General features: G+C 39.1%; 1 protein-coding gene across 7 annotated transcripts in view; it reads left to right on the plus strand.

Annotated features, from left to right (window-relative positions):
- The window catches only part of CPNE4 (copine 4), a 516611-nt gene that overhangs the window by 303271 nt on the left and 188856 nt on the right, over positions 1 to 24484 (plus strand). The window contains exon 2 of one of the 7 annotated variants that reach the window (XM_073900052.1): positions 22140 to 22232. The exons of the other annotated variants lie outside the window; for them this stretch is intronic. The gene's annotated coding sequence lies outside the window, so the exon portion shown is untranslated. The remainder of the gene's footprint in view (positions 1 to 22139; positions 22233 to 24484) is intronic. 7 annotated transcript variants of the gene reach the window in all.

Consider the following 24484-nt stretch of genomic DNA (forward strand, 5'->3'; position numbering starts at 1 on the left):
AGAAAGAAAGAAAGAAAGAAAGAAAGAAAGAAAGAAAGAAAGAAAGAAAGAAAGAAAGAAAGAAAGAAAGAAAGAAAGAAAAAGAAAAAAGAAAGAGGAAGGGAGGAAGAAAGGAAGTCAGGCAGACAGGCAGGAGGAAAGGGGAAGGAAGGAAAGAAAGCCTTTTTCTCTTCCTTGCCCACATACGTAGACTCTAAAGTTCTGTTATGATGTATTGTGTGTATAACATTAACAGGCATCCAAATGAAAGAAAAAATTCACTTACAGCATTGCTTTGCTTCACAACAAATCAAACTGTTCTCACTTTGCTGTATTCTCTGCCTGTCCCCATCCTGATTTTGTTATCAACTTGTCTGCATTTAATGTTGATTCTAGAGGAGCATTGCTTATGAGGGGCATCATTGATTTATTAACCACTTTTCAGAACAAAAAAAGTTAAAGAACATTAAATGTAGGTTGTAAAATGCATCTGAGCACAGAAAATTGGCAAAACTGAAAACTGCATCTTAGAATCAAGGAAACCTGTAAGTTACCATCTCATTATAGACATAATTTTGAATATTGATTGTATTGTATTATCATAAGCATTTTATAGGTCATATCTAGTCTTCATAATTCTAATTTTCATAGCATTCTATTAGATTATCAAGGGACATTCTACTGACCATTGTGCTTTGGCACATACTTAAGCCTCTTCCCAGGGGTGTGTTTGAGCTGGCTGGTACCAGCTTGTGGGAACCCTTTGTGCACATCTCTTCTCTACTCTGGGTTCAAATTCACAGCTTAAAATTGGCCATGGGGGGAGTCTTTACACCATGAAAATTGGCAAACATCACAAACTTACCAGCACCCTATTGCTTATTTCTACCATTTTTACTAGTCTACGTAATACCATAATGAGTATTTTTGACTAAGCACCCCTCCCCCCCCAATTTTTCCCCTTCTAGTAGGTGGAAGAATTCCACAAATGGGATAATGATAATAAAGTGATAATAAATGAAGGCTAACACTTCTTGAGTGGCTTCCCTGAAGTCACACAGTTAGTGAGTGGCAGGGTCAGGTTCTGAATGCAGGCTGTCTGGTGCCAGAGGTCATCCCCTGAACAACAGTACGATTGACAGCATCCCCAGAGCTCCACGCTGAGCCCCAACACATGGACTCTCTGAAACCCTAGCCTACCAAGCCCCTCCCTTCCCTGTCACAAGCCCAGTAGAATTCACATATCCTCCCTGGCCACCCCCAAGCCTGGCAGCCCTGAAGCTGCTGGTGCCAGATCAGCTCAGGGTGCCTCTTCCCCTCCGGGCACCATTTGGTTCCAATCGTCACTGAGTGGATGCAACTTCTCTGTGCTCAGAGTCTTCAGCACTTCTTCCTCACAGTTCACCTCCTCTTCCTGCCTTCCTAGTGATAGGGCCGGCCTTCGCGGGGTTCTAGGGTTTGCCTCTGCCTCAGCAATATAACTTCCGTCACCTCATCAATCCCTCTCGCTTCCAATGTCTTCTCCTGTTCCTGAACCTAAGAGGAGTCAGTCACCTGTTCCCTCTGCAAAAGACCACCAGAAACCCTACTGGTCAAGAAAGCAAATTGTATTCGCCTTACTGCAGTGAGAGAGAAGGCCACCCGGAGAGTCTTCTTAGTGGTATCTCCGAGGATATTTAAAAGGTTTTAGGGTCTGGGCTGGGTGAGATACGGCAGGTCTTTCAAGGCAGGAAACAGGTTAGGGTCAGGGCGACTGTGTGAGCTTATGATTGGTGGCCACAGTCAGGTGAGGGACCTAAAACAACCCTTAATAAGCTAGCCATTAGTCTTCATAAATAAGCGATTATGTTGGGTCATAGTCTCATCTTCCCGATGTAAGTATTCTCTAACGTGATTAACTAAATCACTTTTGTTTCTTCCCAGTAATGTGTAGAGCAGAAAGAGGAAAGGGCTTGTTCCCAGTATCATTTATACGAGAGAGAAAAGCATGATATTTTCAGTTTCCAGAGGGAAGAGGCCCTTTCTGCACCAATGCTTATGAGTTGCCAAAGACGAGGCCTGGGGCCACTTCTCACAGGCCCTGGTGGTGGAAGCCGGAAACCAGTCCCTGAAGACAATACTGGTGCCTACACAGAGCCGTGGGCTCCAGAGGCCTGCCCTCCCATGACCACTGGTGTTCTTGGATTTAGGGCTATTTTATACTTTTTCTCGGTGCACATCTTGGCTTTAGTGACACCCAGGATGCTGACAGGAGGCCTTTGCTAAACAACCTCAGAGTTCTTCAGTATTTCTGGTCATCCTCTTCCCTTACCAGCCTGAGGAGAAGCTGTACAAATAGGAATGCTGGTAGCTGGCCCGGCTTCTCAGGGTTCTACCAGTGGATGCCCAAACTAAGTATTTCACATATATTTCTTACTAAATGCATGAGGCAGTTTTCTTCTTTTGAATCATGAACAGAGGATCATTTCTAAAAGTAGAGCCACCGAGTAACAGAAAATGAATGTTTTCATGGCTCTTGACCTGATTTATAGTGCTGGCTACCTTCTGTAGAGGGTGGTAACAATTTATACTGTCATCGGCAATGCACGAGTGTACCATTTCCACCACAGTGTGGCTAATACTAGGTTTCATGATTCAAAATATATATATACTCTAATTTAATTATAATGTTATCTCTCATATTTACATTTCCATTTCTGTGATTTCTAAGGAGGCTTAACACTGTAACATTTGTCACATCTTTGTAACAACGATTGGAACTAAAAAATAAACCACAACAACATTTTGGAAGCACCAGCGATGCCACCCCAAAATAACCATTGTTCATATAGTTGGATATATCTTGAAAGATCTTTAGATTTCTTTCTGCCTATAAATACATTCTTCCCTTTTTTCTATAAAAATGGGGTCACACTGTTTGACCTATTTTGTAACCTGCTTTTTTCATACATTCACGTATTTTGAAAAATTTTTCTGTGAAATAATATTTATCTCTAACACCATTGTGCTGACAGAACATTAGTCCGAGGCAGCATAAATAGTGTAAGTCATGGAGATGGAAGTTGCAGCATAGGGGATATATATAGTGAATGATACTGTAATAACACTTCATGGCGAAGGATGGTAACTACACCTGTGGTGAGCACTGCAGAACATATAGAGATGCTGAATCACTACATTGTACTTGCGAAACTAATATAGCATTGTGTGTCAGCCATACTTTAATCAAAACAAAACACAACAAAAGAATGTAGACCGTGGCGCCCAACTGCTGGGTCCAAATGCCAAGTAAACCATTTAGCAGCCATGTGACTTGGGGCAAGTTATTTATATCCCTGTGATTTAGTTTACTGATCTGTAAAATAGGGATCATACCACTGCCTCATAGGGTTGTTCTGGAGATGAAATAAATTAAAACTTGTAATACTCCAAGAGTCTGGCACACCATGTAAGTATTTGCTGGAAATAATATTAGGTGTGCCATAATTAATTAAACCCATATTATTAGACATGTCAGTTGTTTCTTTTTTACTTCTGTTACAAAAACTGTTGTGATGAACATTTCTTGATATACATTCCTAAGTCTTAAACTGTTTGGTTGAAGAACACATACATATTTAAAGCTTTTGTTACATATTGCTAAATTTTCCTCCAAAAAGCATATGCCATAAGCAATGTAGGAGAGTGCTATTTCTTCCTTGATGTTAGCAACCAATTTCCTGTAGATTCTTTGCCTTTCCGAGACAGGTAAAGTTTGGGAGGTAAAAATGATCTGATCGGAGAGCCAGAGACACTTTTTCCTGGGGCCTCTTTGTTCTGCCCATCATAATCTCCTCATTAGCAGGCCCAGGACTTTATACCAGGGAACATTAGCCACTTAGGCAGTATTTTAAAGTGAAAATTAATAACTGGTAATATTGCATTTTGGGTTATCATTAACTTGAGCTAAATTACAATGAGACATCTCCAGAAATAAATGGAAGGTTTAGAGGAATAACAACCAAATTTATTATAACTCCAATTGAACACAATGAGCTTTGGACAGGCTTATCAGGACCGGTACTTCAAAAGAGTATATTTTAGGTCAGCTGCATCAAATGAAGGCCACGTGAATGTGGCAACTGTGGTTCATGTTATCTCAGTTATTAAGGCAGTTGCTAAATCACATTTATCATGATACTTTATTACTTGTCTGATTTAAAGAGGAAAATTTCATTGTGCAAGAGAGTCCAATACTGACCGTTTTATCATAATTAAGGACACATGCAACAAACAACCTGGAATTTCTTGGGGAAACATATATTACTGTATCTGGAGGAGATTCTGTGGTCATGTCCTGGGTGGAAAAGACTTTTATTTCCTAAAAGAAACCATTTTGTGGTATATATTCTTTCCTGCCTTACCTCCTTCCCCATAGGAATCTCAGTGGGGTAGGTCTAGTCACGTGTGTGTGTGTGTGTGTGTGTGTGTGTGCCTTTTTTCCTGCCTTGACAGGTACAAGTTTAATTGTAATATCAAAAAGACTATAAGCCTAGGCCCATTGTCACTTGGCCAAGGGGAAAAATAAGGTATATCTAACGTAAGGGGGGGGAAGTTGATATTTTTGTTATTACCCGAGCTTTCCCACTGAAAGCAATGAAATTATACTTATCAAAGCTTTTATTTCAAGGAGTGGTTATCTAGTTCTTGTTTAATATTGTTCAGATGTCAACTTTTTGCTTTTCTGGTTACCTGCGTCAGGTCATGTGCCTGACTACTAATGTGTTAATTCCTGAGAAAAAAGAGTTAGAACATGCATGTCATCATACTATCTCTCTTTAGTTGCTCTGGAAAGAAAGTTTGAAGACAGAGGTTGCAACTCTTGGCCCAAATGAGGTGATGGGCTAATCTCTATCCCTGATACTCTTCCTCCCCCAAAACCACATAGATGGGAAGGTTGAGTCTTTATAAGCTGGAAGCATGACAGTAAACTCATCTGTCATTTACAGTGTTCAAAACGTGTATTATTTACTCTGATTTATTATTCAAGAAACAAAGACCTAGAAAAAGAGAAGGGATGAGACAAGACACTGAAACTGACCAGACATTAAGCATCAACTATAGACTGGATATGCTAATATATGATAAATGACTTAACCTCAGCTCACAACCATGAGATAGTATATATCCTAGCTTGGCAGACATAAAATGCATCATTGAGGTCAACAAAGACCATTGGTGTTTAAGTTATCAGCAGCCACCAAGTACATTACAGGACTTAGCAGGGCTAATACTAATTAACAAATTAGTTAATTAATATTGTGGTTCTTCAAGAAGGGGGTATAATATGCAGAATTTTCCAGCTTATTTGGCACAAGTCCCCCACTCCCTCCCTCACACACATATAATACACATACAAACAGGCACACTTTTTTTTTAATAGAGTATCTTATCAATTAATGTTTCATAAAATACATTTAGAAAGTACCCTTCATTGTACTGGTGAGATATTGGAGACACAGAGAGGCTAATGACTGTTTCAAGCTCACACAGAGATTTCAAGATAGAATTGGTGCTCAGCCCTAGGGCATCTCTTTTCAGTTCATCTCACTCAGAGCAGATCTTCACCTTGAGCAGTCATAGCATTGGTTTAACACGAAGCCTCATAGGTGGTAAAAAAAAAAAAATAGTTGAACTCTAGCTGATAAATATTTTTCCTCTGTTTTTTTTTTCATTTTTCCTGTATATCATTCACTTAATTCTCAACTCGAGTAACAAAAGCAAGTAGTTCCTTATTTGTACTAAGCAAAAAAAAAAAAAAAAAAAAGCAAAAAATGAACAAACAAACAAAAACACAAGATACTGAACCTTTATTGAGAAATGAGATGTCATGGAGAAATTTATCAATCTGTGATTTCAGCAGGCATGGTGCAGTGATTAAGGGCATCACCTTTGGTTGAGACAGGCAGCCCTGACCCATATCTGACTATGTCACTTAACCGCTGGGTTCTTTAGATTTAATGAGGGCAGTGTCTGATTGGTTTTGTTCAACAGCATATATGTACTGTTGGCTTACAGATCCTTAAAGAATAATAGTTAAGCATTATCATTCCAGTGGCCCACAAAGTCGCTCATGATCTGACTCCCACTTTATCTCTCCAGCCTCCTCTATTCTACTCTCCCCTTCACTCAACCTGCTCCAGCCACACTGGCTTCCTAGCTGTTTGTTGAGCCTTCCAGGCCCATTGAGGGCCTTTGAAAGTGGCATTCCCTCTACCTAGAATGCTCTTCCTAAAATAGCTCACTCCCTAACCCTCTTTGTATCTTTACTCAAAAGTCACCTTCTGTTTGCTATCTATCACTATGTAATAAACTGCCCCCCAAATTAATGGCTTAAATAACAACAGTTGACTATTGTCATATCTTATGATTCTGTGGGTCAGGACCTCAGCCAGGACACAGAGAGGAAAGCTTGTTTGTGTGCCCCAGTGTCTGGGGCCCCCGCTGGATGACTTGAGTTGGAGATGGAAACAGGGAGGGGATGGTTGTGACTCTTTCCCTCTCTTCGCATGCTTCTCCCAGTGCACGGCTGTGGCTCCCGCACAGCACAGCACTCTCAAAGTAGTAAAAATCCTTTCATGCAGTTCTCAGCTCCAGGAGACCAAAGTGGAAGCTAACAGTCCTTTTGAAGCATAGCCTCTGTCAAACACTGTTGGTTAAAGAATACACCAAATAGCCCAGATTCTGGGGGAAGGGTATAAACTGACCCCCCCTTTTTTTTTTATTTTTTTATTGTTATGTTAATCACCATATATTACATCATTAGTTTTTGGTGCAGTGTTCCATGATTCATTGTTTGTTCATAACACCCAGTGCTCCATGCAGAACGTGCCCTCCTCAATACCCATCACCAGGATAACCCATCCCCCTCCCCCCTCCCCTCTAGAACCCTCAGTTTGTTTTTCAGAGTCCATCATCTCTCATGGTTCGTCTCCCCCTCTGACATACTCCCCTTTTCTTCCTCTCCTGTTATCTTCTTTTTCTTTTTTCTTAAAATATGTTGCGTTATTTGTTTCAGAAGTACAGATCTGTGATTCAACAGTCTTGCACAATTCACAGCGCTCACCGTAGCACATACCCTCCCCAATGTCTATCACCCAGCCATCCCATCCCTCCCACCCCCAACCACTCCAGTAACACTCAGTTTGTTTCCTGAGATTAAGAATTCCTCATATCAGTGAGGTCATGTGATACATGTCTTTCTCTGATTGACTTATTTCACTCAGCATAACACCCTCCAGTTCCATCCACGTCGTTGCAAATGGCAAGATCTCATTCCTTTGGATGGCTGCATAATATTCCATTGTGTATATATACCACATCTTCTTTATCCATTCATCTGTCGATGGGCATCTTGGCTCTTTCCACAGTTTGGCTATTGTGGACATTGCTGCTATAAACATTGGGGTACATGTACCCCTTCGGCTGACCCCCTTTTTAAATAGGAGGAGTGGCAAAGAACTTGAGCCCTCATTAACCTGTTTCTTGACTCAATGAGGGCTTCCCAATCAATCCTATTTAAAATTCCAACCCCCCTAATGTTTCCTATCCTTAATCTTGCTTTATTTTTCAGTTTTGTTCACTGCTGTATCTTCAGCAACTGGAATAATGGGTGACACATTGTACGCACTCTATAAATAGTTACAGAAAAGAAGGAAGGAAGGAAGGAAGGAAGGAAGGAAGGAAGGAAGGAAGGAAGGAAGGAAGGAAGGAAGGAGGGAGGGAGGGAAGGAGGGAAGGGAGGAAGGAAGGAAGGAAGAACTGGGGTAAGACCTTCAGTTTCCTCATCTGCAAAATGAGAATAATACTACCTTCATTCTAAGGTTCTTGTGAGAATTGAATGAGATCGGGTATATAAAATATTTAATAGAGAACCTGGCAAATACTTAGTAACTATTAATTTGAGTGGCCACTGGGTTCACTTAAATGGATTTCAGAAAGATCATAAAATAGATTTAGACACTGTCTTCCTGGGCACCCCTTAACATTCTGACATATGGATGAACTGGACAACTTCAAACCAACTAAGGCTTCACTCTCCAGGATAATTGAGTTTAACCACAAAGGGAGAGTGAAGGTTTGATGGAAGGGGCAGGAGTCATTTATTTTAAAAATGAGTTTCCTTTTGAAGTGAACATCAAAGTTGCTAGAAAGATCCTTAATAAAAATGAGCATCATGAGGGGTCACTATTTATATTTCACCAAGCAGGGAAACCTCATTTGAGTGCTATCATTTGCTCCTTAATTGATTGACTATAAATAGTAATCCAATCATTTATTTCCACTCAAAAGGCCTCTTAATTTGTTCATTTGAGCATTAAAGCAAGCTAATGCAGATTTTCATCTCCTCTCAGCTGGAGAATCATGGATTTTTTTAAGAAACATCCAGATATCCTACCTGCTTCCATTTCTACATCTGTCTTTGCTTCCTCCTCTTTAGAGAGTTGTTGAGAGTTAACCCAAGATATCATTGTGGGGTGGCACAAGTCCTGGGGTCCTAAGAGAGGCAAATGGAAGGAGAAACAGCAAGAGCACAGAATTTCAAAGTTCCCAAGTGCAGGTGTCAGCTGCCTCAGGTATCTGGTTGAGCTTGACCCAAACTGTTCCATGGCCTGTGGGTTCTAGAGCCACCCCCTGCCCAGCACCAATTGATGAAAGTGCTCAGAAATTTCCTTTCTTGTGGAACTCTGCCTCTGTGACCCCCAATCTTTTTCCTATAATACCATTCCATTATTCCAGACAATATGCCCAGGCTGTTCATGAAATTTTATTTAAAATTCCATTTTTCTCACGTGTTTTATGACATTGGTAACCTGATTAGAAATGAGGGTGGTTGTTGAAGTGGAATCACTCCATATGTCAAGAGACCTTTGCTCATTTCATCTGCTCTACACTCTTTTCCCTGTCTTCCTCTCCCTGATTGTTTCCTCCCTCTTTGGAGAAAAAAAGCAAATCTTACCCCAAGTCTCAGGCTTGAGAGTTCTATCCTCATTCATTCAGATTCTACCCCCAGATGGATTTACCCAGGCATCTTCTCATTGAGGAAGATGTGTCTCTTCCTTCAGGGAGTTCTTGAACTAACTACTAGGAACAATAAGTCATCTCCCTGAATCTCCTTCTCTTGATTTGACCAAGCTCATATCCCCCATCTGATTCACCATCCCTTTGGTCCAATCACCACCTGAAATCACTACCTCATGAGCATGGACAGAACTGGCAATCTCATTTTAGGAGAAAGGGCTATTATCTTCACTTTCAAATTGCCCTTTTGAAAATAAAAATTGTCACATATTTAAACTTTCCTCAGAATGAAATGTCTGGTTGCTCATGGAATGCAAATGAGAACTTCCAAAGCTTGGCTTGGCAAATCATCCTCAAGAGCAAAATGATTTATCCCATCCCATGAAATATACAAATGGGCATGCACCCTTCACCTTGAAGGTGACTGAGGTGATCTGGGGGGCGAAAATGGGGAAAGGTCCTGGCATTCTGCTACATGTGGGGCTAAGATTTAGGTCACCTAAAGTGAAGCTTTAGACACATGTCACATGGGAACCTGGGTTTGATTAGTGAATGGGGAACTGTCAAAAGTTTTGTTTTTACAGTTCACTTTAAGAAAAGCATCAGATTCAAATACCAAATCTGCAACTTAATAGTTAAGCATCCTCAGGCCAGTTATAAGCCTTCCCTGAGCTTCTTTTCCCTCATCAGCAAAATAGGGAGAAGGATGCCCACTTCATAGGGACAGAATTGTGAGAATTAAGTTATATACAGACATATGATAAGGTCTCAAAAAATGTCAGTCTCATAATTTCCTCCCATAAATCAGATAAAATCCTATAGTCATAACTTAGACAGGCTTCACTGTCATGCATTTCATTTCAATAAGATTGTTCTGGAATTAACAGCTATGGTGGCAGTTCCAGTATTGATGGAATTATTTCATTCTGTACTATTTTCACTCTGACCAAGGTGCCTCAAGGTTGCTAGTAAGATGCTTATATAAGTGGGTTTCATAGCAGGTCACAACGACCAGGCCATTCATTCTCTTTGTAATGGAGGAAGTATTATTTCAGAAGTGGCAAAGCTTTCTAAGGTTGATTCTGTAAAATGGACACCCAATAAAGCCATAATACTGACAGCCTTCTGTCCTCCACAGCACTTAAGGTACATTAGAGTACAGTCTTTGGAATAGCTAGCGAGGTGTCTTACAGATCTATTAACATCTATAGGAGGAATGGTGCTGAAGTTTCCCATTTCTCATTAATGTTAATCACTTCCTTAAAGACTTTCCCTGCAGATATGCTTTAAAGAATCTATAAATTTCCTTAAGCCCTCCTGCAACTTTCTATCTATTATCCTAGCAATGATAAGGCAGTTGACATAATCTGATAAATAAAACAGTGTTGGTACTTGATTGTAGTTCCATATTTTTCTTCCATTCCTCACTTTTATTTGGGATCTGATCCAACATCTTTCTTGCTTGGGCCAATAGCTCCATGTCCATTTGCTCATTTGAATGGCAGGGAGAAGGACAGTTGGTATTACCATTAAATATTAGGGCCCCCATTTTGTAAACTCGAAGTTGAACTTTAGGGAAGAAGAAATCAGTAACTATGGCTTGACCACAGTAAATAAGAGAATGGAAAAAGGTTTCAAGAACTCAAATTTCTTGACTTTCAGTGACAACTCTTTTAAGTCAGCCGGCCTGTTGGTGAAGATTCTGATGAGAGTCTACTGTGGCAGAGGAACATGGGATAGTAAACCTACCCTATCTATAAATGGAAGCTATAACCTATGGCTCCAAAACCAATTTGTTGCCTGCCAAGCGCAGTGGCTTTTTAGCATCCATCTGACCTGTTTCTTGCGGCCCAATGGCCTGTGCTATGATTTCTGACTTGTTCCTTCCTTCTTGCTTGGCTCCTTCCATTTTCTGCCATTCCCATTGTCTAAGTAGGACTGGCTAGACTCCAATCTTCTTCATTCTCTCTTTGAGTTAAGCATGCTTCAGCTCCCAATCCTGGGCCTCCAATTTAGCCTCTTGCTATTGAATTTCTAAATCCCCAAGAATTGTCACTGATGGCCTTGTCCCAAATGGGACTTTTTAAGGGTCTGCCATCTCCACTTCAGTGACCCTCTCCTGCCATCCTCTGGCCCAAACTGAAGCTGACCAGCTGCCTTCCTCCATTTATCTTTCCCATTCCAAGTGAGAGCATAGGTGGGTAATCATGGAATTTACCTTTCTGGGTGAAGGTACTTTGGAACAACAGGGGTAGCAACAAAGTAGGAGAAGCTCTGCCCTATAATGGTATGCCTAGATCCTGGCTGTGGATAGTGAAAACTATATCCAGGTAGGCTCCTATGGGAGTATGGTGGACGTTGAAGCTTAAGAATTGATGAGGTGGAAATGGAAGCCTGAGCTAAGAACAAATGTTAAGAAAAACCTACCTTTTCTCAGAATCTGATAAGGGAGGACTAAGCAAGTGAAATATATAACTGTTAGTTTTATGAGGTCATTTTTGCTTAGCACTAATGAATACTTGGAGGCCTAATTACCAAGACAATATTAACGCCTCTTGTGTTTGACAAAAGAGATGCCAAAGTGTTTTAAACACCAAAGCTTTTTGGCATTTTTTTTTTACCCACTGTCTGTAATAGGCACCCACAAAATCCCTGTGTAACACTCGCATTGCTTTTGGTGGTATGATAATTATTGCATCGAGCAGACTTAGATGAGTTTATTGGCATTTTCTTGAGAGGGAATGGAGATTTTATGCAAGCATACCATCAAGAATTTCTCTTGGACGTGCCAGGGAAGTTTTGCATTTTGAAATTGGATTGCAGAGTCTCTCTGGAAAATGTTTTACTATGCTAGCAACCCTGACAGTCTCCAGAATAAGAATGCCTAATGTGATGGGACAAATGATCCTAATATGATTTATTTAATAATGATATAATAAAGTAGACATGTGGCCTTTGTATTTAACAAATCCCATTATAAAACACACAAAGGAAGTAATCAACACTAAAATGTGCAAATTCTGAATAGATCTGATGCCTGGCTTCTGAATATTAAGAAACTTGTCAAATTTATTGTGTCTCATAGCAAGGCAGCTCTCAGATTTATGGCTCTTGAAAACCCGGTATAACAGTAATCGATTTGTAATTGTTTTGTATTCTTTCATCCCTGCAGGTTGTAACGGAGGCAGTGGATGGAATATCAATTAACTCCTCGGGGTAGATAGGAGTAAAATCAGTGGTAGCACTTTTGGGATTATTATTATTATTATTTTACAAATTTACAAAAGGAGGAAAGAGTTGATTGTGATGGTCATCTGTCACAGGCCCATGTAGCCATTTTCATAGTAGTTGCAACCACTGCCTCCTCCCTGCAGAGGTTTGACCTTAGATAGTGTATGGGTCCTGTAGCAAATGATGCACTCACAGTGACTTTAGTGGCTCAGTAGTTTACAGTGGACCTAGGCTGAAAGAAATAACTTTCCATTCCGTTTATTAAGTGGTTAGGTCCAAAGAACTGAACAAGTCCTTTGAAAAACTAATAAAACAAATTGAAAAAACAAATCTTTTAAAATTTTACTCTTTAATCATTATATTCCAGTATAATTATGTATTCCATTGATAATGGAATGTGTATGCCTGTTGGGCACTGCACAACTTCTCAAACCTCGAAATCCTATTTGGATCACATCACTCTCATTTCCTGTTCCACATTTTAACAACTGCTAAAAATCTAGTTTCATAAGGGTGTCATGACATTGAAAGAAATGTAGTAATGAGATCTAATGTTGAAATGAAAACTACTTCAAGTTAGTAGGTTGCAAGATAGCCAACAGATATCAAATATCCCTGTATTTCTCTTGAAAATATCCATGTTACCTGTGAGTTTATTGCGCTGCCTTGAAGTGCCTTGGTGTTCAGTTTAGAGCCACGATCCATAGTTTCAGGTCACAGAGGCACCAAACTTATACAAATTCAACTCTACCATTTTGCTGCCAGAAACTATTCCTGTGTTCAAAGTTATGTATTTTTAACACAACATGGTCTTTACATGTAAATCAATTAATTCAACTCACTCTTATACAAAGAATCAGAATCTATTCCAACCTGGGAAGAAAAGTTAGTTGTTTTGGACTTACTGAAAGATATTATATCTATATTTTGTAGGTGATATTCTCAAGTAGAATAGGTGTTTCACTCTTGTATTTTAGCCAGCTGATGGGAATTAAATGATATCTTGTTATTCCAATTTATATCTTCTTTTTTTTTTTTAAAGATTTTATTTATTTATTTGAGAGAAAGAATGAGAGAGAGAGCTCATGAGAGGGGGTAGGGTCAGAGGGAGAAGCAGACTCCCTGCCGAGCAGGGAGCCCGATGCGGGACTCGATCCTGGGACTCCAGGATCATGACCTGAGCCGAAGGCAGTCGCTTAACCGACTGAGCCACCCAGGCGCCCCAATTTATATCTTCTTGAATAGTAGTGAATTTGAGCATTCTAAAATATGTTGGCCATTTAGATTATCATTCTGTAAATTGTCTGTTACAAACAATTTTGCTGGGAAACTAAAATTTAAAATACAATACCACTTACAATTGTTCAAAAAAAAAAAAAAAAACCCTGAAATACTTAGGTGTAAATCTAACAAAATACTACAGGCCTTGTATGCTAAAAACTACACAATGTGAATAAAAGAAATAAAAAATCTAAATAAATGAAGACATATGCCATGTTCATGTATTAGAAGATTAAGCATAATAAAGTTATTAATTCCCCCCAAACTGATAAGTAGCCTTAACACAATTTCTGTCAAAATACCAGCAAGATTTTTTTGTAGATGTAAACAAGATTATTCTAATGGCAAAAGAACTAGAATAAAAAAAAACAATTTTGAAAAAAAGAAGACTAAATTGGGAGGAATAAGTCTACTCGATTTCAAAATTATTCTATAGCTACAGAAATTAAGACTGTGTGGCATTGGCAGTAGGGTAGACACACAGACCCATGGAACAGAACAGAGAACCTAGAAATGTACTTACAGAAATATGTCCACTTGATTTTTGACAAAAGTACAAAAGTAACTCAACAAATGGTGCTGGGACAATTAGATATACATAGACCAAAAACATGAACTTTGACCTAAATCTCACACTGTATTAAAAAATTAACTCAAAATGAATCACAGACTTAAGTGTAAAACTTTAAAAAATAAAACTTTTAGAAAAAAAATTGGGAAATTTTGAGGATTTAGGGCTAGGTGAAGAATTCCTAGACTTGACACCAAGAGTATGATCCATAAAAGGAAAAACTCATCCATTGGACTTTATCAAAATTAAAAACTTTGGTGTACAAAAGACTCTTTTAAGAGAATGAGAGGACAAGTTGTGGACTGTCAGAAAATATTTGCAAACCACATATCTAAGAAAGGACTAATATCTTGAATATATTTAAAAATCTCAAAACCCTACAGTAAAAAACAATCCAATAGAAAACGGTTAAAAGACTTAAAGAGACATTTCACTGAAGATGATATATAGATGGCAAATAAGCATATGAAAAGATGTTTGGCATCATTAGCTACTAGGAAAATGCAAATTAAGACCATAGTGAGATATCACTACATACCTATCGGAATGTAAGATAAAAAAATAAAGACAGCAAATACTGTGGGGGATTTAGAAAAACTGGATCACTCATACACTGCCAAGGGGAATGTGAGATGCCACACTCTGGAAAACAATTTCTAATTTCTTTAGAAATCAACATGCAGGGTGTTATGGTGAGTGAAATAAGTCAATCAGAGAAAGACATGTATCATATGATCTCACTGATATGAGGAATTCTTAATCTCAGAAAACAAACTGAGGGTTGCTGGAGTGGTGGGGGATGGGAGGGATGGGGTGGCTGGGTGATAGACATTGGGGAGGGTATGTGCTATGGTGAGCGCTGTGAATTGTGTAAGACTGTTGAATCACAGACCTGTACCTCTGAAACAAATAATACATTATATGTTAAAAAAAAGAAGAAGAAGAAGAAGAAGATAGCAGGAAAGGAAAAATGAAGGGCGGGAAATCGGAGGGGGAGATGAACCGTGAGAGACTATGGACTCTGAGAAACAAACTGAGGGTTCTAGAGGGGAGGGGGGCCAGGAGATGGGTTAGCCTGGTGATGGGTATTAAAGAGGGCACGTGTTGAATGGAGCACTGGGTGTTATACGCAAACAATGAATCATGGAACACTACATCAAAAACTAATGATATAATGTATGGTGATTAACATAACAATAAAAATTATTAAAAAAATAACGATGTAATGTATGGTGATCAACATAATATAACATAATAAAATTAAAAAAAGAAATCAATATGCAATTAGCAATCCGACCCAACAATCGCACTCCTAGGCATTTGCTCAGAGAAATTAAGATTTATGTTCACACAAAAGCCTGTTCACCAATGTTTATAACAGCTTTATCTGTAATTGCTGAAAACTAGAAACAACCTAGGTGTTCCTTCATGAGTAGCATAAACAAACTGCGTGCATCCATATCATTCTACTTAACGTTCTAGGGGAACAAACTGCTGATACACACAACAACCGGGAGGATTGTGCTAAAGGAAAAAAGTCAATCCCAAAAGCTTACATACTGTACGAATTCATTTAAAATAGAAAACAGATTAGCAGTTGCCAACAGTTAAGAAAGGTGTGGGGGGAGCAGTGAGGGAAGCAGGTATGGCTATAAAAGGGCAATATGAGGGATCCCTGTGGTGATGGAAAATGTTGTCAGGGCACCTGGGTGGCTCAGTCAGTTAAGTGTCCAATTCTTGATCTCAGCTCAGGTCTTGATCTCAGAGTTGTGAGTTCAAGCCCTGCATTGGTCTCTATGCTGGGCCTTCTTAAAGAATTTTTTTAGCGGTGCCTGGGTGGCTGTCAATTAAGCATCTGCCTTCAGCTCAGGTCATGATCCTGGGGTCCTGGGATTAAGCCCTGAGTCCAGCTCCCTGCTCAGGAGGGAGTCTAATTCTCCCTCTCCTTCTGCCCCTCCCCCGCCCCCGCATGCGTGCTCTCTCTCTCTCTCTCTCTCTCTTGTAAATAAAATCTTTCAGAAAGAAATTTTTTTGAATCTGGGCTCCTTGGTGGCTCAGTCAATTAAAGCGTCTGACTCTTGATTTTGGCTCAGGTCATGATCTCAGGGTCGTGAGATTGAGCCCCACATGGGGTCCACACTCAGTGGGAAGTTTTCTTGATAATCTCTCTCTCTCCCTCTGCCCCTCCTCCCACTCTCTCTCTCTCTCTCTCTCAAATAAATAAATAAATCTTTAAAAAATGTTCTCTATATTGACTGTATCGATGTCAATATCCTGGTTATATTATACTATAGTTTTGTAAGATGTTACCATTGGGGGGAACTGAGTAAAGGGTAGAAAGGATCTCCTTGTATTATTTCTTACAATTCCAAATGAAACTACAATTAGTTCCAAATTTTAAAAAAGTTTAATTTAAAAATAAATTTAATTCCAGGGCAACTGGGTGGCTCAGTTGGCTGAAACCAACTCTTGGTTTCAGCTCAGGTCATGATCTCAGGGTCATGGGATCAAGCCAGGTGTTGGCCTCCATGATCATCAGGGAGTCTGTTTCTCTCTCATTCTCTCTCTCTCTCCCCCCCTGCCTCTCCCACCACTCTTTTCTCTCTCTCTCTCTCTAAAATAAATAAATTTTGTTTAAAAAATAAAATAAGTAAAAATAAATTTAGTTGCAAGGTTTTTTAAAAAAATCTTTTATCACTGTTGGGGCACCTGGGTGGCTTAGTCAGTTAAGCATCAGACTCTGATTTTGGCTCAGGTCATGATCTCAGGGTTGTGGGATCCAGCTCTGGGTCAGGCTCCACGTTCAGTTGGGAGCCTGCTTGTGATTCTCTCTCTCGCTCTCACTCTGCACCTCCCCACCTTTCTTTTTTAAAAAAATCTTTTTAAAAAAAATCTTACTGTTACAAGTGGACTATTTCCTTTATTTCCATTTCTGGGTACTTACTGTTAAGTAGCGAAAAGTCAATAGCTTTTCAAATTTCTGTATTAAATTCTTATATTTTATCTTTAGGCACATTACTGAATTCCCATATTAATACTGATAGATTTTATTAGAGTGTCTTGATTCTTTGTAGATATACAATCATGTAATTAGCAAAAAGAGGTCATTTTAACTATAACTTTAACTATAACTTTCAATGTATCTACCAGTTAATTTTCTTGTTTTCAAACAATATTAAATATTAAATAATATTAAATAATAATAATGGCAATTCTGGTCTAATTACTGGTTTTAATTGAAATGATTTTATTATTTTATTCTATTTAGATTTGGTTTGCTTCTAATTATTTAAGCAGGTTTCAGCCATTCCTATTTTATTTAGTATTGTTTTCCTGCATCTATAGATATGATCACATGATTTCTTTCCTTTAATGTATTGATATAATTAATTATATTGTTAAGTGTCCTGATATTTAATTCCATTTGCATCACTGGAATAAACTCTATTTGGTCTTACTGTATTTTTCTATACACTGCTGGGTTCTTTTGCCAATGTTTTATTTAGAATTTTCTTATCTATATTCCTAAATGAGGTTAGGTATGCTTTTCTATTTTTCTACTATTCTTTATCAGATTTTGGTATGAAATTTATGCTTGTTCCATAAAATTAATTGGGGAGCTGTCTAGCTTTTTCTATGGCATGGAACAGTTGAAGTAACATGATAATTATCTGTTCTATAAAGGTTAGATCAGTCTCAGCTGTGAACCCATCTGGTCCTAGTGCCCTTTTCAATGATGGTTCTAGAATCACCTTCACCAGCTTCCAGCTTGTCTACATTTGTTGGTCGGTTCAACTTTTCCACTTCTTAAATAGGTTTGAGTATTTATATTTTGCCAAAGCAATCATTTCCCTTTGGGAAATAACTTGCATGTAATATTCTTTTAATCTTTCCTACTTCTGTGATTGTTCTTTTTCTTTTATCTATGTTCTGACTGCTGGGTGTTAGTCTGTTTTATTTTACACTCTTTTTCAAAGAACCACCTCTCAAATTTACTTATCCTTTCTAATATTTGTATTCCTTGTCTTCCATTTTGTTGAGATAAGCTTTTTTAAAAGATTTTTATTTATTTATTTATTTGTTTGTTTATTTATTTATTTATTTATTTGAGAGAGAGAGCTTGAGTGGAGGGAGGGCAGAGGGAGAGGGAAAGGGAAAGAATCTCAAGCAGATTCCACACTGAGCACGATGTCTTTTGCAGGGCTCGATCTCACGACCCTGATCTCATGACCTGAGCCAAAACCAAGAGTCCCACATGCTTTGCTGACTGCACTGTCCAGGCACCGCAAAATAAGCTTTTATCTTTATCCCTCCTCCTAGTTTCTTGTGATTTCTTAATTGTTCTTCTAGTTTCTTAAGATGAATACCGAGTTTCCATATTTTTAGTTTTATTCTTTACTAATAAAACCATATAAGGCTACACTTTTTCCAAAGAGTCCCAGAGTTTTTGATAAGTGTTTGGTTAGTTGCTTTCTAGATTGTTTGAAATTTCTTTTTACTCCTCCTTTAACACAAAGATTATCTATGAATTTTGTTTTTAAATTTCAAAGTAAATAAGATTTTTCTTTTTAATTCTTTATTTCTACTTTTATTGGATTCTTTGTCATATAAAATCTCTACTGTTTAAACTTTATTAAGTTTCACTTGGTGGTTAATTATAAAGCCAATTTACATAAATATTCCATAGACATAAAGAAAAACAGTCTCCTACTTAATGAGGATAAGATATGTATGTATGTGTATATATGTGAATATACGTGTGTATGTATATATACATGTATGTATATGTGTTTTAATTCATATGTGTTATGTGTGTGTATATTTTGTGTGTATGTACCCACTTATTTTTTTGTACTAGCCAATTCCTCTGCGGCCTTATTTATTGTTTATTGCTTATTTATATATTGTATTGTTTATCTATTAAATCTGTCCATTCTGAGATAGGTGTGTTGAAATCTCCCATAGTAATTGTATGTTTATAGCATTCTCTTGCCTAAGTTTTGTTTCACATATGTACAGATGATCTTTATGTATGCATGAATTCAGGTTTACATATCTTTTCACAAGTTGTGCAACTTATAAATACATGGCACCTCTATTTACTCTGGTAAGTACTTTAACCTTAAATTCCATCTTGTTTGTTATAACTACCACTAATCCTGCCTTTGTTAAATTTGTATTTTACTGAATTTATCCCTTTATGTTTAATATTTATTATTTTCTCTAACTATGCTTCTTATAAACTACATTAACCAGTTTTTTTAAGCCAGTAAGACAGTATGTGTATTTTAATGAGAATTCAGTCTATTTACATTTATGCACTGACTGTTCTATTCATTTTGTTTCTTCTGTCATATTTTATGTTTATTATTTTATGTTGTTATTTTCTTTTGTTCATTTTCCTTACTTTTGCTCATATGACAAAGTTGCTATTCATGTCTCTTCATTAATTTATAATTTTTTCTTCCTAATTTTCCTTAGAAAAATCAGGAGTGGTTATCAGGAGCTCTGTTTTGACATGTCAAGTTTGAGATACCTGTGAAATGTAAACTGGAGAGACAGAGTGGGCTGTTGATCTGTGCTTAAACCCCCTTGTCCAGTTAGATTTTTATGCTTTACTGTGGCATGCGGGGCATGGGACCAGGGGGAAAAGGGGGTGGACTTGGAGACTTTAGAGTTCGAGGAGTTTCCATTTTGCCTCCGATTTAGCAGTAGTTCTGAGGTTCTTTCTCCAGTCTGCCCTGAAAGGGTGAACCTTGAGTATGTGCACAGCCTCCCAGACCATCAGGGATGAGTATAATTTTACTTTAAAGGCCTGGCTTCCTAGGAGCCATCTCTGAGTCAGAGTAGCTTAATACTTAGCTGCTGTTGGTCTGAATTTGTACTAAATCCCCTTGAGCTCATAAAGCCTCCATGTTTTGCTGATGGATCTCTGCATGGCTTAGGAGATGCTTTGGTGTCTGCCCCATGTTCTTCTCTGATTGTTCCTGAATGGGTACAGCTTAGAGCATGCCCCAACCTTCCTAACCCACCCACCCCCTTCCCACCAAGGACTCTTCCTGACTTTCCCTTTCCCTAGTTCTCTCTGTTAAGTTTTTGGCTGGTCTGTCAGGTGGCTTGTTGCTACTAGGATCATGGGACTTCTAGCCCTCTCTTCACTGCTCATCACCGAGATCTCTGTGGTTTTTCAACATCAAGGTGTTTAGGAGAACTTCTCCAGGCTTTGTTCAAAGTAAAATCAGCCCCCTTTGGCAGAGCACTCCTCTTTAAGGTTTGCTTCTCTCCTTGGGCAGAACCTCTGTGTCACTGCACCAAGGTTGGGGTGGGTTCAGTGCAGATAAATTTGTTTGTCTGATGTTCAGGGTACACAGCTGGGCTTGGAATATTACTTTGGAAGTCATTAGTTTATCAGTTGTATTTAAAACCATAGGATTGGAGCCAGTATAGAGATGAAATAAAAGCAGTCCAAGAATTAAGCCTTGGATCATCCCAACCTGGAGAGCTGAGCTAAGGCATTTAGCTGTGAATAGAAGAGTTCTGCCTGAGGCTAAGGCCCAGAAACACTTGGCTCCATCAGCCACAGGCCAGTGCCATCAGAAGCCAGACTAGACAGATTGAATTTCAGTACCTCATATGCCTCATCCTGTACCCATATTACTTGCTTATAAACATGCTTTTTTCATCCATCAAGTTTAGCATATGCTGTTGTCTCAAGGATCCAACTGGCTCTACGGGTAGGAAATGAGCAGAATCCTTTCCCAATCTGACTGTCTTTGCTACCTTGAAACCGAATCAAGGCAGGCTGCTCCGACATTCATATTTGGTGTAGAAAGTGGTAACTGGGGTGTGGTTTAAAAAACAAATCAATAAAACCTGGAACAGAAAACCTGGCTTCAGGTTCAGCACTGCCAGGAGCTGAACGTGTGACCTTGGGCGTTATTTAACTTCCTCAGGCTTAGTGTCATGGCTTTTAAAGTGAAAGCATTTGATTATATCCACCTTGCAATGCTAGTGTGTTCTGAGACTTAAGTAATATAATGTGAGTACAGTTGCATGAAGTCGATGCTCAATAAATGTCAGCTTCTTTCCTTTCCTAATCATAGAGGCCAGGGAAAAGCTATTAAATCCACAGAGGGGCACCTGGGTGGCTCAGTCAGTTAAGCGTCTGCCTTCGGCTCAGGTCACAATGCCAGACTCCCAGGTTCGAGCCCCACATCGGGATCCCTGCTGGGCAGGGAGTCTGCTTCTCCTTCTCCCTCTGCCCCTCCCCCCTGCTCGTGCACTCTCTCTCTCTCTGTCTCTCACTCTCTCTCTCAAATACATAAATAAAATCTTAAAAAAATAAACCCACAGAATAATCCCTAAATTTCCATTTTAGTTATTTCTTTCCTATCAAACTATCTGCCTGCCTATAGTTACATTGTTTCAAGGGTACCTGGATTTATTTTACTCAGGTATGGTGAGACACATAGACACAGAAGTAACTGTCATAAAGGAAGAGATGTGTACTCATATTTCCCTAGAAACAGAAGACGTGCTTCATGCCACACCAGGCCACATGGGGAAGTACTGGGGTCAGTCAGGAGGCAGAGGGGGTGAGGAGAAGCATGGGCTACAGTCTTTACTATGCTTTTCATGGAGAAGAATGGGCAAGGCAAGGTAAGCAGGTTTAGGATTGGCTAGGTTGAATAATTTCAGTGAGCTCCAGAGAATAGGGGCTCATCCTAGTTGTCTGATACCTGTCCCTGGGCTGATTGGGATAGGGGAATCATGGCCCAGAGCATAAGAGCTGGACAAAGGAGGTCACTGGGTGTATGAGCAATGAATTGGTTGGTTTGCTTATGAAGGGCATGATCCAGATTCCTTTACTATTTCTAAGAATTAGCCAGCCCCAACAGGGACAGTCCCTTCACAGTCAGCAAGGCTCTAAGATGTCAAAGCATAAAAAATATAGAAAATAAAAAGTCATGATTAATACATTTATTCTGTTTTGTTTATGTTTGTGCATATGTACTAGACCAAGAAAAACAGACCTCACATTGGATCAAGCAAAACCAGGGAGCTGGAAATGAACCATGGACAATCCATAACCACTAAACTTATTCTCTAGGTAATTAAAAACTATCCATTCTCTGGCCATCAAAGCTAGCTTTAAAAAAAATCATTTTTGGATTCAGCAATAGAATTAGAATCCTAGAGTTAGAAGAAACCTTAAGAATTAGTCCATTCCTCACCGCCCCCTCCCCCACATCTCTTATTTAAATCTCTTCTTTTTCATTCCTGCTAAGCAGTGTCTTATTCCTTCTTTAGGTTTTTCTGATTGTAAGAAAGGTCTTCTGTGTATGGAACCAAAATCTGCTTCATTTTGTCACCAGCCTGTTAATTCCTGAAAGTCTGATGTCTTGCTGTACAAATACAAAAAACATTTAGCCCAGCTCCCAAAACAGCTGCTGGATCAGACAAAATGTGCATAAGGCTTTCAGAACTGATGAAGAGCCACTCGTATTTGTCACACATATTGTACATCTAAAGATGTCACTTAGGAGAATTTGTTTTCCATCTTGCTTTCTCTGAGCAGGAATGGCTCCACTGCAGGGCACCACAGTGTTGCCAATAGCCACCACTACACAGAATGTCCTTCCTGTGCACTCAAGGCTTTCTACAGAATAAATGGGACCTTGAGTAGGACATCTATATTATAAGTTGGACTCCATGCTTTGGATTGAATGGTAATGTATCTAGTTTAAGGCTGAACCCCTAGGACCTAGCTCAGTGCTGGAAAAATCATATGCACTCATTAAATCTTCATTGAGTGAATGAAAGAATGCATGGAAATGAGTACAAATTGCTAATCAAAAGCCTTTGTGCAGAATTCACTTAAGTTGAATAAATAAGACACAAGAAAATAAGGTTTGGATTGCTATTTGAAGTGAAAACACAGTCCTCCAGGGGACGAAGGTTAGGCACTGAAATCACTGATGTTGCTACAAGAAAGCAATATTTTGGATTACATTTCCTGAGCCCTCTCACCTGTTGAGCAAGGAGCCAACAGAGGGCTCCTGTGTAGCTTCAGGGAGAGAATGAGTATCAGGAACTTAGCACAGAGCCCATGGTAAGCTGTCAGCACACTCCAGATATTATTGATCTGCTACTTCTTTATAATCATGAGATTGCCCAACCCCGTGCTTGTAAAATGTAGGCCTGCAATAAATATTGATTGTTGATGATCATTTTAATGATGCCAATGGTGATGATAGTGTGATGGGAAAGTTCATCACTTAAAGACTTGGCTCCACTCACTAATAGCGCTTGTACCTAGTGAAGCACCCCGAAATGTAAGCTCTTCAGTATGGCAGAATTACTGACAAATGTGTGAGTGATGCTACAGCACCGGGGGAATATGCCTCTAAAAGAGACATCTGTTCTGAAAAAGAGGCATTGTGTGCTGTACATACATGTGTGTGTAAAGACAGGGGAAGTGGAAGTTAAGGAATAGAGGGAGAAAAAGGAAAGAGAAGGATTTTTACCTCTTCTAATAAAGACATTATCTTGTGACAGCTTTAGAATCCTTGCCATAAAGAATCAGTCTACCTGAGTGGTTGGCAGTGAATTGAAAATCCGTTGAGATTAATTTTCTGATTACCCATCCTTTTCATTTATCAAAACCTCTCTCTCTGATGTTTACAAGGAAAGGAACAGGAATAGGAGGGGGAAAATACACATTTGGAGAGCTCTTTGGTATGTGGAGTAGCTTGAGTCTTCTGGGGTGAAGGGGGAGCTGTCATTGTCTCTAGTAATCTAGAACATTCTAGTATTCAGCCTACGGAAGGGTAGACTCAAGGCCCAGATGATGGGGCTTAAACAAAGAGAATGTGCTTCTAAAATTTGGGGTGTCCATCCTACCATGCTTTCTCTCAACCCTGTATGAGCAGCTTCAACTTTTAAATTAACAAATATAGTAAAATGTTGGGAATTCCTTGGCTTTAAGAAGAAATCTTTTAGAAAGTAGTAAAGCAAAACATGATATATATATAGATAGGTAGAGAGATATAGAGATATCTATAGACTGATCTATATCTATATCTACATATATAGAGAGAAACGGGGCAAAAAGAGTGGGTGCTAACTGTTGGGTTGCAGTGAAGAGGATCCAGGTGTATATAATTAGTGACCATCGGATGGGCAACACCCTGAATTTGTCACCCAGCAGGGCCTGTGATGTAGGGGCTAAAGAAAGCTGTTTGGTCTAAATTGACAGTGGAAAGAGGGTCAGGGGCCTGTGGCACATATTGGAATCCACCCCAGCTTGAGAAGAAACTCATTTCTCTCTACTACTGTACCTATTTTCGTAACACTTTAATG

The sequence above is a fragment of the Callorhinus ursinus genome, unplaced genomic scaffold (assembly GCF_003265705.2).
Source record: "Callorhinus ursinus isolate GAN/ISIS: 27379988/994484 unplaced genomic scaffold, GSC_fseal_2.0 scaffold1, whole genome shotgun sequence".
NCBI classification, from domain to species: Eukaryota; Metazoa; Chordata; class Mammalia; order Carnivora; family Otariidae; genus Callorhinus; species Callorhinus ursinus.